Here is a 17,595-nt window from a genome sequence, read left to right as displayed (position 1 = left end):
AGCGCAGCGATTGATTGGCTGTTCCACAGCTTATATCCCCTGCTGCGGCGCAGCAAGTTAAGTGCACTGTGCATTTGCAGCGATTCCTATAGGTAATTGATGACAACACGCGTTATTTATGGCGTCAGCCGCCAGGAGACTGGCTCGTACCTTCGCCAGTATTAAGTTCCTCAGGCCTGCATGCCAGGTTCATCAGCCTGCTGGGTTCCTCAGGCCTTCGCGCCAGGAGAGGGGAGTATGAGAACCCCTAAATTGGCAGAAAATTAGGTTTTAATCGATCAATCATCCGTGGAGAGTGGTGAAATGTACCGTCACGAAAGAAGTTGCCAGATGTGTGGAGAAAAAGGAGGTGTGCGATGTAGAAGAAGCGAGAAGAATGAAGCACCGCCTTCTAAGTGCACCATATATGAGATGAAAAAGAAGTGCGCGCGAGCAGGCGGCTCGCTGCGAGCATAGAGTTCCTTACACTAACTAGAGGGAAAGCTGAGGGCGCTGCACTTCAGCCACCATGGGCGCGCTAAGAATCATGGGCCGGTGTGCTACTTGTTGCGGGACAGTCGGTTTTTCTCGGGTACGTGGAGTGGCGTTACTGCGATGTTTCTTTTTCGTCATCATCATCATTTGAAGGTGCGTACATAGACCGCGAAAGCCATAGTAGCGAAGGCTCAAAAGCAGACGTCGCCAATAAATGGTTTCTGTTTCCCGAAATGCCACTAAAAACTTCCTGAAGTGATTGCGCAACCATAAATATTTTTATAACGTTTTTTTATTTCAAAGTTTGCATATTAAGTGCGAAATATTGGTATTTGTGCTGCTCAAAACTAAGCCAATAGGAGAAAGAGCCATCGCTTATATTTGATAAATATCACACTGACATGCTGTTTCTCTCTCTCTTTACAATTTATAGTCACAATATTCAATCTTAGGGCATTATTTACGGTAGAACAACGTTTATCTTTGCATTAGTTTTGGCCAAAAGTTGTAGTTCTGCACTCGGTAGCTCACCGGCCCATGATGCTTTGAGCGCCCATGGTGGCTGAACTGGCCGTCTGGAAACTCCATGTAAACGCCCATAGACGGCAGCACAGCTTTCCCTCTAGGTAAGAGTAAGAAACTCTATGGCTGCGAGGTACGGGGTTGAAGGTCGGCTAAAGGGCAAATTCTGGCTTACGAAGAACACGCCGCAGCTAGCTAAGTGAAACTTTCGCTTTAAAAGTACTGAATGCGGCCATCTAAACACAAGTTAATGCATTAGGAGAGGACTACTATAAAACAGTTTTGCGTATGAGGCAGTTAAGATTTTATTTTCGTTATCGCTGTAATGTGAGCACACATTCCAGGAACATTCTAGTAAGTTATACGCACAACAAGTTCTTTAGGCTATCCTATACCGCTCATGACACCAACGACCCTTCGTTTCTTACGCGTTCAGGATTGTAATCCGAACAGCGACAAATTTATTTGATTGAATTCTATTATCTGAAAACCCGTTTAGTTTCACCTCCTCGCTGATTTTGGGCTGATTTGGACGTCTTGCAATTCGTTAGCTTTACTTGAATTGCAGATCTTTAAAATTCCCGCACAGCTCCCTGTATGACTTCCCGGTCCTGTCAAGCAACCAGGATATTTCGCGACCACCGTTTTCCTTTTCCGCACCAGCGGCTCTTTTTCGGTGGAACTAGCTGTATACGCTATCGTGTGCAGTCAAAATTATACGCAAAAATGAAAAGTTTATTGCCACTATGTACGGACTAGCATAAGAAGCTACAGTTTGCTCAAGTGACAGGTACCACGGACACCTAATACGCATTTTGGCAGGGCATCTAACACACGCGTTATTAACGCGAAATCAATACTACGCCAGGTCTAACCGCTTGCCGCGTGGTCCATGGCGCGTGGACTCCCCCTGCTCCTCGACCTCCTCGATAAGCCTGCCATGATATTTGAATTCCCGTTACCTCTATACCACGAACAGTAGCTGGCAACTCGGGTCGCTCCTTTCATACGGGAGTGCGACATCAGTATCAGCCTGCCAGAACCGTTTTCACTCTTGTTACCCCTACGACACGCAGGCACGTCAATACGGCTAGGTTGAAGCGAGACTTTATATGTGGGCTGGTAGCTTAAGCTCTCGCGTCGTACCCTAAAAGGATGAGCCTAAGTGTCATTAAAAAATTTGCTGTGGCTCAACTTGGTTAAGTCCGGGGAATTGCGAAAGCAATTGGTCTTGCTTATACATAGCCCAACCAGTTCAGCTAAACATTCAAGCTACGCCTAGTTGAGCCAAGCGTAGCCAGGCGGTTCTTCTGTTTCTTCAGCACGGCGCCGCCGCTTGGCTGCAGCAGATCGTTCCAGCCTCGCCTTATACGCATCATCCGACATACCGTAAGGCTGCGTCCCGACTACTGCGAGGAGCCGAGCCACAGCCCCATTTATTCTCCTAGCGTGACGTCACAAACAGCGAGCGCTGTGCATGGACTCGCCTCCACCATCCGATGGCGCGAGCTGGGGCCCCGTCTTTCGGTCTGGCGTGACGTCACATGGTCACGTAAAAATGGCGTGAAGTCATCGCTGCGGCTCCGGTAAGTCCTCACCGCCACCATCCGATGGCGCGAGCTGGAGCTCCGTCTCTCGGTCTGGCGTGACGTCACACGGCCACGTGAAAGGTCATGTATGGAGGCGCCACGACACGCCAAAGGCTCGAAGTGCTAGCAGTATTGCTTTCGCAATAGTAATGTAGCACCTTACATTGATTGGGAGTGACAGGTGAATACTCTTGCAGGCAAAAGAAACTTCCACCGTTGCTTTCGCAATTCAACTATGGTTAACCAGAGCTAAACCACAACTAACTTGGTTCTTCTGATTGTTATGCTCTCAGAACCTGTTACTCGATGTCACTTTTGCACCCATAGAGATAATGTGTCAAAGTAAATTTAATGTTTCTTTCCTTTTCAAAGATAGAAACCGAATTATTATGTCACTAAACTGTTGCGAATGATTTCCATTTTCAACGCAAGTTCTTTATTGTAGGACTTCCTGGACCAGAAGTTCCAGCAGATACGTCGGAGCAGTACATAAGAAGGAATGAAATCTTTCACCTGCTGCATTCCGTGTGAAGGCTTAATGGCTATTGCATACTGATAAACACGCAATCCATAACAATTATCATAATTCAGCTTTCAAATCTTATGTGAAAACGGTTATTAAAATGGCTGCTGCATTTTTTGTTAAACCTGGATGTCTGAAAAACTACAAAACGAACGTTTTTGCAAATAAACATTTATATGATCACAAATGTATTAATTTCTACCTGCATTATTTAATGACTGTTGCTGCTATGTCTGAATGTAGTGTGAAAAAGAAATTAATAAATTGCCTTCAGCTGCGCCTTTAGGGTATCTATTACGAACACCTATGACTCCAGTCTGCCGAACCTTTCTCGCGCATATTCACTTTTCTCCTCGTTTATTCATTATTTTCTTAATGTTTGTATCTGTAATGGTATAGATCAAGATTACTATATAATCGTAAGCTTCCAGGCCGCAGGAAGATCGCCATAAAGTGGTACGCACACGCCTGCGCAGATGCCGCTCCTAGACCGAACTTGAGGCAAGAGCCAGCCGTGCCAAACCGGTCCTCGCCAACTATTTACCAGCGCCTTCACACTATCTCAGTGCATAGGCTGCGCAGCCGCCGGCTCGCCTAGCCTCTTTTGCACATACAGCAAAGACGATAAGGCTACCTGTACTCTCAGCTCTCACTCCGTATGCTCCTGCATCCGCTATAGACCTCATGTCTGTCCCGACAGGCGCGCCTAGTTCATCCCCCATGGATGTCGCGCTTTGCCCGCCTGACGTGCATCCTCTAGTTGTTACTACTTCTTCGCCTTTCATTATTGCACATTGCCTCGAGTGATGTGCGATAATGAGAGGTTCAGTACAATGTTCCATTGTACTGAACCAGCCCTGTCGAATAATTTTCATGGGCACTGGGACTCGCTCAAGAGATGCGCACGTGGAAGCGTGAGAACTGGCATGTTTATCCAGCGGGCTGCAGCTGTGGTCGGCTTAGCATGATAGAACATTTTAAAGTAGGCAGAGGCATCTTCAGGTAATTCTCCAGTTAAATAGCAACACGAACGATAAAACCACAAGCACAGATCAAAAATACCGTTTAGCATGCAGATGTAAGCTACGACATTATTTGAAATGACACATGACATGTCACGTGGCAGGCAAGTGCCCGCGGGGCCTGGGGAGCATGTATGCCTCCGAATGTAAGGGACTTGAAGGGTGCGACTTCCTCTCTCCGTTCCATGTGAAATGACAAGCATCAGTTGCAGGGCCATGTGACATGGTCGCATGACGGTACATAAACGAATGACGAATCAGTTTCCAGCCATGTTAGTTGCCAGGAACTGCCTATTATTGTCATGCCTGTGACTTTTCGCTGACGATGTCGACGCCGATAACGACACTGACGGCGACATCCACAAGTCCGTATTTTCAGAACAGGCCCTTCAGACGCCAATAAAGTTTCTGAAAGGAAAAGTTTTTTTTTTTTGCTCCATGGTTGATCAGTAGGCTAGGCCGAATTTGAAATATAAAAGATTATGTAAAAATATTTTTTTTATTCGCGTCCACATATGTGGACATGGTACCTCAAAGCTGCTACATGATTGAAAACATCGCAACAGTTTCTGCATTTTCTAACTATTTATTGGGCATGAATAAATGTTTTCCTCTGAGAATACCTTGCGCCTTCAAGGCTCTGAAACCTGCACGCAAATCAGCGTATTACGTACTGCTCTTGCACGAAATAACGAAGCACCGTAGACACTTTAACAATTTCGGCATTAAGACGCCGTGTCCACATTTGTGGACGCGAAACTCTGAAAGTCCACTGAAGCACTTTTTCTATGTCTAAGATAATGCTTATGCGCCATAAAACTCCATATAACTAACTAACTAAGATAATGAAATCTAGCATGCAATATCTGCAAACCCTTATTGACACATTCATTACAGTAAATAGTATTATTAGGCATCGGTTTAGAAAGAGGCATGAAAAAGTAAGAGCTGCTGATTCGTCCCGCCATAAAATGCTGCGACGTCCATTTTTACTTGCTGTTTACGAACACATTCGCTGTAGAAACAAGAGATGGCGCCACATACTCAACAGGGTAGGTCCAAATGTCACGGATGCCAAATTCAAAAACGAAAATTCGCACTCCGTGTAAAATTATAGTGAAATTCAGGTCGCGTCCACAAATGGGGACGCAGCGCCTGAAGGGGATAGGGCCTTAATTCTACTCCGTTAATAGTGCATTTAAAAGGACAAAATATAGCAGTATAACGGCTTCATAACAACTAAATATATTAATGGGAAAGAATGGTTTACATCATGAAAACAAAAAATACAAATTTTGCCACCACTGAGTTTCGAACCTGAGAGAGAGCGGCCGGATAAGCGTTCCCGGCCGGCACAGACACGTCTGGTACTGTCTCTTTGTGAAGTACGTTCTCTAATAAACTGAGTGGTTTTTGAGACGTTTCATAAAACCTCTGCAAACATCAAGTAAAGCAGAAAGTTGTTCTGGTTGGTGATTTAGAATTAAACTTGGCACCAGCGTAAGTAGGAAACGAACACACAGAAGAGACACACGGGACAATCGATTGACATCAGCTGCGAGTGGATGATTCACTTGATGTCGAGGGATTGTGCCGTGTGTCTCTTCTGTGTGTTCGTCTTGTACTTATGCTGGTGCGAACTTTAACTTTGTCAACAGTTCATGCAAACTCTGAGTGTAAAAAATACGATGTTGATAAAATGATATCGCAGAAAACGATTTCGCGTCGTGCAGAACTTCAACACATCCTCGCGCTATGCTTTTAACATTTATTCTTTGTTACCTTTACACTGTAACATACCCCGTGAACATCGTCGTCGTTACGAATTTAACTGTGGAAAATACGCCGTACACATAAAGGAATTTCGTCGAGTGTGGCGAGGTTAGCTAGCGTAGTGTTGGTCCAGTCCACCAGCCGGCCTGACAGAGCTCAAAATGCTTTCACGTTACGACGCCTAGGCAGGCCTGATTACAACCCTGGAATGTTTTTTAAAGTATGAGCGCGATACTTCGAAATATTAGCATTGCCACTAATGCTTCACTCTGTCCATCCGATATCGCAGTGAGAATTATTTATTTTAAGGCTTTCGTTTGATTCCGTTCGTAAGATAATAATGCACCTCTTAGTAGAGTACTTTTATTTTACGAACGGCTGAAGTTATGCATTCAGTTTCTCGCGGCAAATTTATTCTCATTGACGACACGAAAGGTGCAGTGTACGAAATGTTCCCGGCATAAAAAAAACTCCAAAATAATAAATTTCACGCGAAGAAGACAGAGCCAACAGTATTGCCTCGTACACCTTTATTATCATTGCGGAAATACAATACAGGTAACATTCAATGATTTACCTATAACATTTAAGTGGCCGCCTGTAAAGAACTAATCGAAATTTCACATTTTTCATTAATTTACGCAGCGCAAGTGTGCTTTTATTTTTCCGGTTTTCGAGTGCAATACACAGAAAGGTGCGTTTCCAACCCGGCAACCCGGCAAGCCCCAGTTAATTACTCATTGTGTGTAGTCATTTGTGATTTTAAACAACGGACAATGTGCAAATAGTGTGAAGAATGTGTTATACGAATTAAACAATGCTGCGGCGTGTCTATTAAAAGAAACTTTTCCTGCTCCATGGAGGGCGCTTTCTCCAATAGCAATAATAATCATACTGTAATTTCATGCGTTGTAATTGCCTTGATAAGAGTTCTCTAATTCCTTACTTAGGAGTAGGAATAAATACTTAAAATGTAACGAATTAAGTGGAAAACGATAAATATTAAAAACTGCTTAGCCATTCGTACGTGAAAGCTCCCGGAAAAGGTAGGTAACATTGTCATAACATGATATATTTTAGGAAAAGAATATTCCTACTAATCAGAAATAAAGAGGTACTTACTGGAACTGCATTATTGTAGGTTGCAAGCAATGGAGCCTGAAAAGAAATTTTGCAGAACGTGTACTAAACGCAAACAGATAACCTTAATTATAATGGGCGTTTAGGCTATATTGATTTTCTTAAGACTCAAAATTATGTGTTAGGCGTGCATGTCAAATATCTTAAAGGTGCCATGCAATGCTTGTTCGCTACATTTTCGATGCATTCTTTATACCACGAAGATACCGAATCGAAAAGGATTACATGAGCCGGTGTACTTTAACGGGAGTTGCTAAGAAAAAATTTTCAAAATACAAGGAAGCAGAAATTGCCGTCAACTAAATTTTTTCTGTCTTTCGCTTTCCCATTTAACTTGCCCGGTGATGGCACGCTGCAGGACCAATTGAAACAGCCTACGGGAGCTCGTCACTACAATATTGCGGATGATGGCTTCTCGTGGTTGTCGCTGTGACTCGTTTTTGCTAAAGTTGACGGCGTCTCTTCCATGGGTAAGACTGCGTGGGTGCCTCGCAGAAATGAAATGAGGAACCAAGAGACCGAGAACCAACAGGGTAAGAAACATTTTTTTGTCACCATGCACCTCCCAAAGTGTTTTTTTCGTGAGCTGTCTCCTTGACTGGCCCTTCCTCCCTCTCCACAGGCATCCTACAATAGCGAGACGCGACTAGCGGTGTCATTGAATTCTCCTGCCTAACTTTGGCTGCTTAGCCCCAGGTGTATATTTTGGGAAATTCTTTGATGAAAAGAAGCAACCAGCGCTTCTGTTGATGCTTTTTGTTCTTTTGCTTTGTAGTCCTTTGTGTGAAGCAAACGTGGATAATGCACAATACAACAATTTATTATGAAATAAAACAACGCTACACAACATATTCATCTAGTTGATACAATTTTCAGCGCATTTGCAATTTATTCAATTGTCCATTGCTCGCCAGTTGATGTCATATCATCTGCAAAGAACCACCACTGTGTGCCGCACCGTCAGTGCCATGATTTTGGTTCTAGAACAGATTAGAATATTAAATACCGAATATGCGTGTTAGGACAGGGGGTAATAGCATCGTCAAACACGCGATACAATGCACTTAAATTATATTGCAGGACAATATATATTTAAAGTTCCAACTTTCTTTCGATTCGCACTCCGTCTAACAGCTGTACAGGCTCTTGATTGTTCGGGATGCAGCTTCTGTAGTCCTGCGTATGGATATTTAAGACATTCTTCATAATTTAAGGAATTAATCAATTATTTCTTAATGATAACAACTGCCAGGCTATAAGGGTGCCACTCTCTGGTATTTATAGCAACAAGATTGTATGCTGTATGGCTTTGGGAATGTCCAGCCTTTTCCTGAGCAGCATGCGCACTGGCAAAATTCACAATATCTGCCACAAGGCAGATATTCACCACTGGTTGTGGGTTTGCCCGGCACTGAAGCCGACGAGAATTCGGCATCGGACGGCAGTGGTCCTTTCGCTGAGCAACCTATCTTCGTACATTGCATGGACGCAAGGGTTTTATCATCGTTCTGTTTTGAACTTCACTAGAACTTCCAACCTCTTTTCTTTCTTTTATTACCCATTTAAATTTTTTCGCATGTTTCGTTACGCCCTGAGGCAATAAAAAACGTTACTAAAAATGTGAGAGTTGTAACATTGATGCTGTTGAGCATATATAGCCATCTGTGAAAGGCCAGCAGAGATATAAAGCACTGCTTAACCAATCCTCACGAGCATCCCTGCCCACTGGAGGGTTAGGATATTTGCCTCTGAAAGCAAGTGTCTTAAGGGTTCGGTATTTTTCACTCCAAGCCTCACGAGCATTCCTGCCCAGTCGAGAGTTAAGATGTTTGCCTCTGAAGGCAAGGGTCCTGAAGGTTCTGTTTTCTTCACTCTCGCTTCTGAACAGAGAAGCCAGAGTTAGCAACTATTGCCAAATCGGTTAGCTCAAGTGGTGAGGTGACGCCGCACAATGCTGCGACAAACTAAGTGCACGGCTGTGTTAGTTGCCAGAAACCAGCTGCCAGCGCCACGCCATCAGCTTTTTCGCTATGACCGTCTCCGGCAATGTCGGAACTAAACTCTTTTAGAACTGGACCTTTAACGCGTCGCGTTAATGAATAGTTGAAATCTTCCCCGTACTGCGGACCCAGCTAAAGCACCAATACTCCGTTGGCCTCCCGATGTTTGTTTTACCTTGAAATCATACAGCTCATTAACCCCTGAGCGTCAGTGGCAAATCAGCCGTTTTCCCGTCAAGAGTCCAAACGAGAACGTTTTTATTGTCAATTTTGTTTAGCATATTTATCGACTTCCATGAATTATATGCTTCTGCTAATTTCATCATACTGTCCAAACTTAGAAGCATCCGAGTCACCTTAAAGCACACAATTACTAAGTTTGTGTGAGGGTCGAACCGACCTCCCTCAAAGGCATTGCAGGGTCAGATGCTAACGATTATTAAAATAAATACTTGGCCTTAATTTAATAATAAAGTTTAAAATATTTCTGTACTACAACACGCCCTACAAATAGTACCGCTCAGCGTACTGGCGAAAGGAAACAAACGAAAACTGGCTATCAGCCAGCTTCAGTTATAGGCGAGTAATTTTTAACTATAAAATACTATCCGGGCTCATTTAAATAAAAAAACTTACTCGAGTAAAATAGTTCCGCACTGTTTATTGAAATGAATGCGTTAGTAGTTTGTTCTTATATAATCATTTAGAACATTTCTAGTGAGGAGAAATTATGAAAAAGAAAAGCGTCTCTTTATTGCTTGTTTTTTCAAAAAATTTCACAGTTTGAGATTATTGCTGTTCATCAAGTAGGTTCATTGTCGGTGTCAGGCATCCAAAGGGGCTTTCGGTGGCCTCTACTCAGCCGTCGCTCACTTGGGAACTGTAGATGAAAAGTTACTCCCATTACACACTATATATTTACACTACATTTCAGTCACACTTCAATCATGTACTTATAACTTTTTTTAGTACCTACAGCGCCCTCGCGGGCAATATTGTAAGGGGGAGAGAGGCATAAATTACCAGAATTAGCATATCAGTCTACATAAATCAGCAATATGTTTGCAGACATCGCGGACACTTACTTGTTAGGAACTTTTGGCTTCAATCAGCGAAGAAAAAAATATAGGAGCACAAAGTTATACATATGTAAAACACGAGCTCGCCACGGCATAAAGACACATCACAACCGAAGTGATACAAAGCATCAAACTGCAGCAAAAGAAACACAACATCAGTAGCTAGACAGAGAAACGTTGCAGGTGTATACTTAAAACCATTAAAAACTTGTTAGACACAAACGTACTCGTGCATTTTAATCGACCAATAAAACTGAAATTTTATTGCTTAAGGTCGTAATGTTAAAAAAGCTGCCTTTTAGGGACAACAACGAAACAGTTTGAATTATATTTAAGCTTAGTCTTTTCACACAAGTAGCGATAGGTTTCTTCAAACAGCTGTTGTTGCTGCGGCAAAAAAAAAGCAACAACAACAACAAAAAGCGCTTGAGAAAGGAATCATCATCATCATCATCATCATCATCATCATCATCATCATCAGCCTGATTATACCCACTGCAGGGCGAAGGCCTCTCCCATATTTCTCCACTTAACCCGGTTCTGTGCTAGCTGCATCCACTTGACCCCGGCGAACTTCTTAATCTCATCCGCCCACCTAACTTTCTGCCGCCCCCTGCTACGCTTTCCTTCCCTTGGAATCCAGTTTGTTACCCTCAGCGACCATCGGTTATCCTCTCTTCGCACTACATGTCCTGCCCATGTCCATTTCTTCTTCTTAATTTCTACTGCAATGTCGGTAACTTGAATTATTTCTCTGACCCACTCGGCACGCTTTCTATCTCTTAATGTTACGCCTACCATTTTTCGTTCCATAGCCCTCTGTGTTGTCCTCAGCTTAAGTAGAACTCTCTTGGTTAGCCTCCACGTTTCAGCCCCATAAGTGAGTACAGGCAAGATGCAACTGTTGTATACTTTCTTCTTGAGCGATACCGGTAAGCTGCTAGTCATAATTTGCGAGTGTTTGCCAAATGCGCTCCATCCCAATCTTATTCTTCTTGTTATTTCCTTTTCGTGGTCCGGATCTGCGGTTACTATCTGTCCTAAGTACACATATTCGCCTACTACTTCCAGTATTTCGCTACCTAATGTAAGCTGCTGTTCCTTCCCGAGGCTGTTGAACATTACCTTAGTCGTCTGCATATTGAATTTCAAGCCTACCTTTCTACTTTTCCTGTCTAGGTCATCAATCATTATTTGCAGTTCATCTCCCGAGTTGCTTAGCAAGGCAATGTCATCAGCAAATCGCAGATTACTGAGGTATTCTCCATCTACCCTTATTCCTAACTACTCCCATTCCAAGTCTCTGAATACTTCCTCTAAACAAGCTGTGAATAGTACTGGGGTGATTGCGTCTCCTTGCCTAACACCTTTCTTTATGGGAATTTTGTTACTTTCTTTATGCAGAACTATGGTTGCTGTGCAACCACTATATATACCTTCCAGCACTTTCAAGTACGGCCCGTCTACCGCCTGATTTCGCAATGCCTGCATCACCGCCGAGGTCTCAACTAAGTCAAATGCTATTTAGTAATCAATGAATGCTGTGTATAAGGGCTGGTTACATTCCGAGCATTTTTTTATCACCTGATTGATGGTATGTATATGATCGATAGTAGAGTACCGTTTCCGAAACCCTGCTTGATCCTTTGCTTGATTGCAGTCTAAAGTTGTCCTGATTCTATTGGCGATTACCTTAGTAACTACCTTATAGGTAACAGACAGTAAGCTGATTAGTCTGTAATTTTTAAGGTCCTTAGAGTCCCCTCTCTTGCGAATGAGGATAATGTTTGCATTCTTCCATGGTTCCGGTACCGTCGATGACACCAGGCATTGCGTATACAGGGTGGCCAGTTTTTCTAGCACGATATCCCCCCCGTCCTTCAGCAAATTTGTAGTTATCTGATCCTCTCCAGCTGATTTCCCCCTTTTCATAGTTTCTAGTGCTTTCTTGACCTCGTCCTTCGTCACTGGTAGAACGTCTGACTGTTTTTCCTTACCGCCAATCTCAGTACGCTCCTGACTACTTTGGCTACTGTAGAGATCTGTATAGAACTCCTCGGCTACTTTGACTATCTTTTTCATATTAGTGATGACGTTGCCCGCCTTGTCCCTTATCGCATACATCTGGTTTTTGCCTATGCCCAATTTCTTCTTTACCGCTTTAAGGCTTCCCCCGTTCTTTACAGCATGCTCAATTTTCTCCATGTTATACTTCCTTATGTCGGCCACCTTGCGCTTATTGATTAGCTTTGATATTTCGGCCAATTCGATCTGGTCTGTTGGATTGAAAGCTTTCATACTCTGGCGTTTCTTAATCAAATCTTTCGTCTCCTTAGAATGAAAGGTGCTAAATATGGGCGTGGTACTGCTGTTCTATAGCCTGCATGTTTAACAGTATTAAGACCAGAATCTTATATAAGAGTATTGAATAACGTTTAAATACCTTCGGAGACAAAACTATTCGTGACAACAAAACGAGACAAATTTTCAATCCCATCTACACGAATACGAATTTCTGAGAAGCAATCTTTTTGAAAACAAGGGGACAACACACAGGCGCCTCTCCGCTGTACTCTTGTTTCTTTCCTTTGTGTGTGTTAAACGTTTTCCACCAGGGTCTTTTTAAAAGATGTTAGACCAACTAGCTCGGCAACATGATTTATTCAATCTTTCTGGAAACCCTAGAATTTTAAGCTTTCAGGTTCAGAAATCGCCCTGTTACACATCTGCAAAATCTGAAGGCATAGGCGACGAGTCAACGGTTTATTCTGCTGTAAGACGAAGCTTAGATCATTCTTTGATTACAATGTAGAATTTACCGTTCCGTGCTGAGGTTATGAACTTCTGCGTTGCATAGTTAAAGGTGATAGAGCTAAAATTTCGTAAAAGCGCTGAAGGCAAGTCCCCGTTCTAGGTGTTATCTCTTGCCCCTTAGTAGCAACATTAAGTAAACAGCTGTGACTGAATGTCGTCTGGTTCGGGTGATAAGTTTCAAAAAATAGTGACGCTGACCAGTATGACCAAGATCTTCGTTCTCGGAACCGAAACGTCAGAGTTATTTTTAATAGTCGGCATCCCACTTCATTCTTTCTTTAAATAATATCTTTTCGTTTGCCAAATCCCAACTAAAAGGAGCATGCTGATCATTTGCTGTATCTAGGAAGGCTCTCCAACAAACACCGTCAACAACACGTGTTTCACCTTTCTCCAATGGCACGTACCGCATTTACATTCGCAGACGCTCCCTCGTCTGGAGCAGCTTACGGTATGGTTTCCTGGACAGGTCTGGTTTCGCCCGGAGGCACACGGGTCTTTGTCGAGAGCTGATGGAAGAAAAAAAGAAACGAGAGGAACATTTCTTCGTAAAAGACTCAATTAGGCTCCCCTCAAAGCTGCTGTTGAGGAATGATATCGATGTCAAAGTATATTGCGAAATAGTCCCATATAACCATAACCACATATTTAAAACGACCGTAAAAATGATAGCTTTAAATTTGTTAGCATATATGAAGTGTCTCTATGCTTTTGTCAAGCAAGTGGCTTTAGAAATCGCCGTTGGCTACTATAGATTATCTGCTACTGTTAAGAAGAAACTGTAAATAGATTATGGATAATGTTACAGTATAGTTTGCACTGTGCTTTCTACAGCTAAACATACTAGGAGAATGCCACTGATAGCCAATTTTGGTAGTTTTCTCCGCATAACAGCGACCTGTGGCATAAAATTACTTCCAGATGACTAATTCTTTACTAGACCCCATCGCACGTTCATATCGTCACGTGGTTTGAAAGTCAAGGCCGTGCAGGCACCCTGTGTCCTCGTGAAAAAGCTAACAACCGGAGATGCTTCGCCCTGTTCGACATAAAGAATGTTCCCATGAACGTGAGTTTCCTAAAGCGAAGAAAGGGTTACAATTTTGCCCACGATTTTAAAAGGAATGTTTTAAATATTTGATACGACCATTAATTCCTGTACCGGAGAGCGCGAGCCGAGACACGTAAAAGAACCGAAGAAAAAGGTGGAAGCAATACGTGATGCTCGTCTAACTGGCCGGCCAAAATGCTTTAGTGCAAAATCCGTTCATTACATCTAGTATCAGTACATCCGGGCCTAGCCGGAAATGTTGTATTTGAACTCCTACAGAAAATATAAAAATATTACTGCGAAAATGTTCCCTTCCATGCTATGAATTACCTGAAATCTTTCCCAATAAGAAGGTGCGCAACTTGCAACGTAAAGTAAAACACAAAGTTACACAGCACCACACTGCAGATTTGTTTTGAATAAACTCTCCGTTGTAATATCCTGCTTGTGTAAGTCTAATTTTTGTTTCACTTTGTACGCGTTTTCGGCACAACTGCCCTAAACGAGACCAACCGTAGCTACTGCACAATAGCCACCTTGGGGGCACCGTGGAAATGTTTAAAATGGGTAGAAGCCAAAAACGGCTTGCCGAGAGCTCGCTGAATAACTTACAGCATTTCAGGGTCACTGGAGATTCGATGGCAAGACCCCCCCCCCCCCCCCCCCCCCTCCTCCTTCCCGCCATCAAAAGAAATAAAAGACTCGCTCAAGCGAAATGCACTGACAAACTTTTGATCACCTTGTCCGTGTGTGTCGATGCGTTTCTAGAATGCAATATCTAGCAATACTTACTGCAGTGACATTTGCACAGTTTTTCGCCAATGAAACAGGCGACATTGTAGTTACCACCCGGACATCTGACGGCCGGGCACCGAGGACCGTCTGAAGGAAAAAGGGGCAAAACAGATTTATGGTCACGTGCCTAGTCTGTTGGATAATTAATGGCATCCATGTGTAAGAATGCTTTATATTCATCTGCAGTGAGTAATAATTTTAACCATACGTTTTGTGCGTCTAGGGACACGAAGGAATACCAATGTGCTCCTAGCATCCAACTACGGCTTCAGGTTCTAATCCTCGGTTACTTGGGACCGATTGTATTGTTTGACCCGGCCCTGACCAATTTGTGGTTGCGGTCTTTCCGTGTTCCGATCGAAACTTGTGAATACACTTGTGCTCATATATGCTTTTGTAACTGCTTATTTTTAATAGTTTTGTTCTAAAATCGGCTGACACGGCAAAATGTCCTGACTGCAAGCGTTGTGGTATTACAGTGTCACTTGAATTCATTTTCCTTTATGCGGCAGCCTACCCCATTCGTTTAAGACTATAGAAGGTTAAAAATGTCACAGTAGAAATCAACTTTGCTATTTTTGAGGCTGTAGATATTGTGTGGATTTTGGCTATTCAATCTTTCGGGAAAACTACGTACAAATAGAAAACAAGGAATTACTAACACAGGACACACTTCTATGTCCATCCTATGCATTTTATGAAGAAACGGTAACTTTAGAGAATGTTACTTAACTGTCTGTAGTAGTTATGGATAGCAGTTGCATAGAAGCTGAAGTACACTTACCTGCAGTGACTGTGACCAGCAGGGCAGCCAAAAACAAACCTACCGAGATGTACTTATGCATGTCTTTCTGCAACATAAATACGGCACAAACGTTCACTTAACTTTAGGCGTGAATCTGCTAACAGTGGCTCCAGCGCAGCTCGGGTGATGCGATCGAAGGCGCAAAACGCAAAGAGGTGCACTAGCAGCGTCCGAGGTGAACCAGCCATTAAGTAGCTCCTACTAAACGGCCGTTTCCAACTCCTACTATGTCATTTGCTTTGGACTGTCTCCGACATGGCGGTACTCACGACTTAGTTAAATAGGCAGACATGAGGACATCGTATTCAGAAGATTCTGACTTCAAAGAATTCAATTGAAAAATTAGGCAACTAGACACGCTGTGAGACACACGTTACATTTTAAACGGATGAAGTCGTAGTACAAGAATAGCTTCATTAGACACTGATATTACCTTCGTTTACAATAAATTAACGCAAGCTCAATACAAAATAACCAAGAGCTCTGTAGAGTATCTAGAACTTTTGAGATGCTGAGTTCATTGTCGCGTTCTTGAATCGTCATCGCGATGACCGCACCCTGTAGAAGGTGAAGTTCAACAGGTTTGTGTAAACTTGTATATCACTTATCCTAATGAATCCAAGATTGTTTACAATCATCTGGACATTTGCAATAATACGGAGCTCAAAGTCCACATAAAGTTTGGGACTTTGAATGGCACAAAGACTGATAGCAACCTCTGGAATATCGCATAGAGGCTGAAATGTACTGCGCTTTGCTCAAAGCTAGCACTCGCGATTTTGCCAAAATTCTACATGTGGTATTTACCTGTGGTCTCGTCGCAAGGAGCTCAAGAACAGGAATAAACGTCCGCCGGAAAGGAAGCAGTGAAGAATAGCGAGTGCTGTCAACGTTTAGCGACAACAGATTTCACTATGCCGAGGCAATGCACCGGGTAATACCCTTGCCGCGACGCGTCCTGCCACCTATTAAGGCGACGCGTGCTCAAGACCAGTAGAAATTGTTTGCTAGAGGTGTTTTTACCGCGGAAGCAGCATACGCGTTGCATAGAGAATTGAGTAACAATTAATTACCTGGCTGAGGGCAGCAGGGCAAAAATATTTTGCAGCTCTGTTTGTAGTACCAGCCTATAATGTCAAGTGATATACTTTTGCTGTGGTGGCACTCCAAGACATTGAAAATCGCTGAAGAAGTTGTTATGCGATATCTGTTTACCAAACATTTACTCAGGTATGCGCAAGTAGCAGGATTCGAGCTTAGCCGCAAGCCGGTTGCGTTACATTGTGATAAAATAAAACCAAACAAAGCAAAACAGCTAAAAACATCTCCCAAGCGGTAGGGGGCTGCCTGCGCCCTGCAAGGCGCTCGTGGGCTGCTCGATGTCAGTGCGCGTTAAAAACTACAGGTAATCGCAATTTGGTCCGTTACGGCATAATTACGACGTCTCTCAAACCCTAATAGCTTTGGTACGTTAAACCCCATAAACCAAACCAGCTACAGCCGGTGTCGCTTATAGGAAACGCATACTAGATTAAACTTTGGCACAGAGAAACTTCGTGGAGTAGAAGTAAGCGCATTTATGTAAGGTACGTCTAGGCTACAAGAAACCTTTTTTAACCAAGAGGTCTGATAAAGGCAGTTTTTTGATTTTGGGTGTGATAAAATTTTAATTGTGCGCCGCACAGCATACAGCCCTCGTCTAGGCATACATGCTTCTGCATTATTTTTCAGTGATCCATACTCCTTCTAAAGAAAGGTCAATGCCATGCTACTCAAGTCAGTTTGCAATTTCTAAACAAATTTAAACGCCCGACCATGCAACAATACCGGTGTCCACATATGCCCAAAATATTTGAATCATGAAAACCACACATAAAAAAAAGACTGTCTAACAGCGCTTTTCTATAACGAAAAGAACGTAAATTTGCACCAAGGAGCATACTGGAGAGAAAATGCCTTTTTTTGCGGGTTCTCAAATACTTGTTATGTATAAGGAGGGGTTTTGCTT

The 17,595-nt window shown here is 43.0% G+C and overlaps 1 long non-coding RNA gene across 1 annotated transcript; it reads right to left on the bottom strand.

Moving 5' to 3' along the window:
* Positions 1-9,793: 9,793 nt before the first annotated feature.
* LOC146176648 (uncharacterized) lies at positions 9,794-16,448 on the bottom strand. Its single transcript, XR_014701192.1, has 5 exons — positions 16,395-16,448; positions 15,567-15,633; positions 14,780-14,869; positions 13,344-13,445; positions 9,794-9,923 (listed from the first exon to the last, which is right to left on the bottom strand). It is a non-coding gene; the product is annotated as an uncharacterized LOC146176648 (long non-coding RNA).
* Positions 16,449-17,595: the final 1,147 nt, after the last annotated feature.

Source organism: Amblyomma maculatum, chromosome 10, assembly GCF_055883805.1.
Source record: "Amblyomma maculatum isolate TAMU_Amacu chromosome 10, ASM5588380v1, whole genome shotgun sequence".
Classification (NCBI taxonomy): domain Eukaryota; kingdom Metazoa; phylum Arthropoda; class Arachnida; order Ixodida; family Ixodidae; genus Amblyomma; species Amblyomma maculatum.
This window is presented reverse-complemented; position numbering and strand designations above follow the sequence as displayed.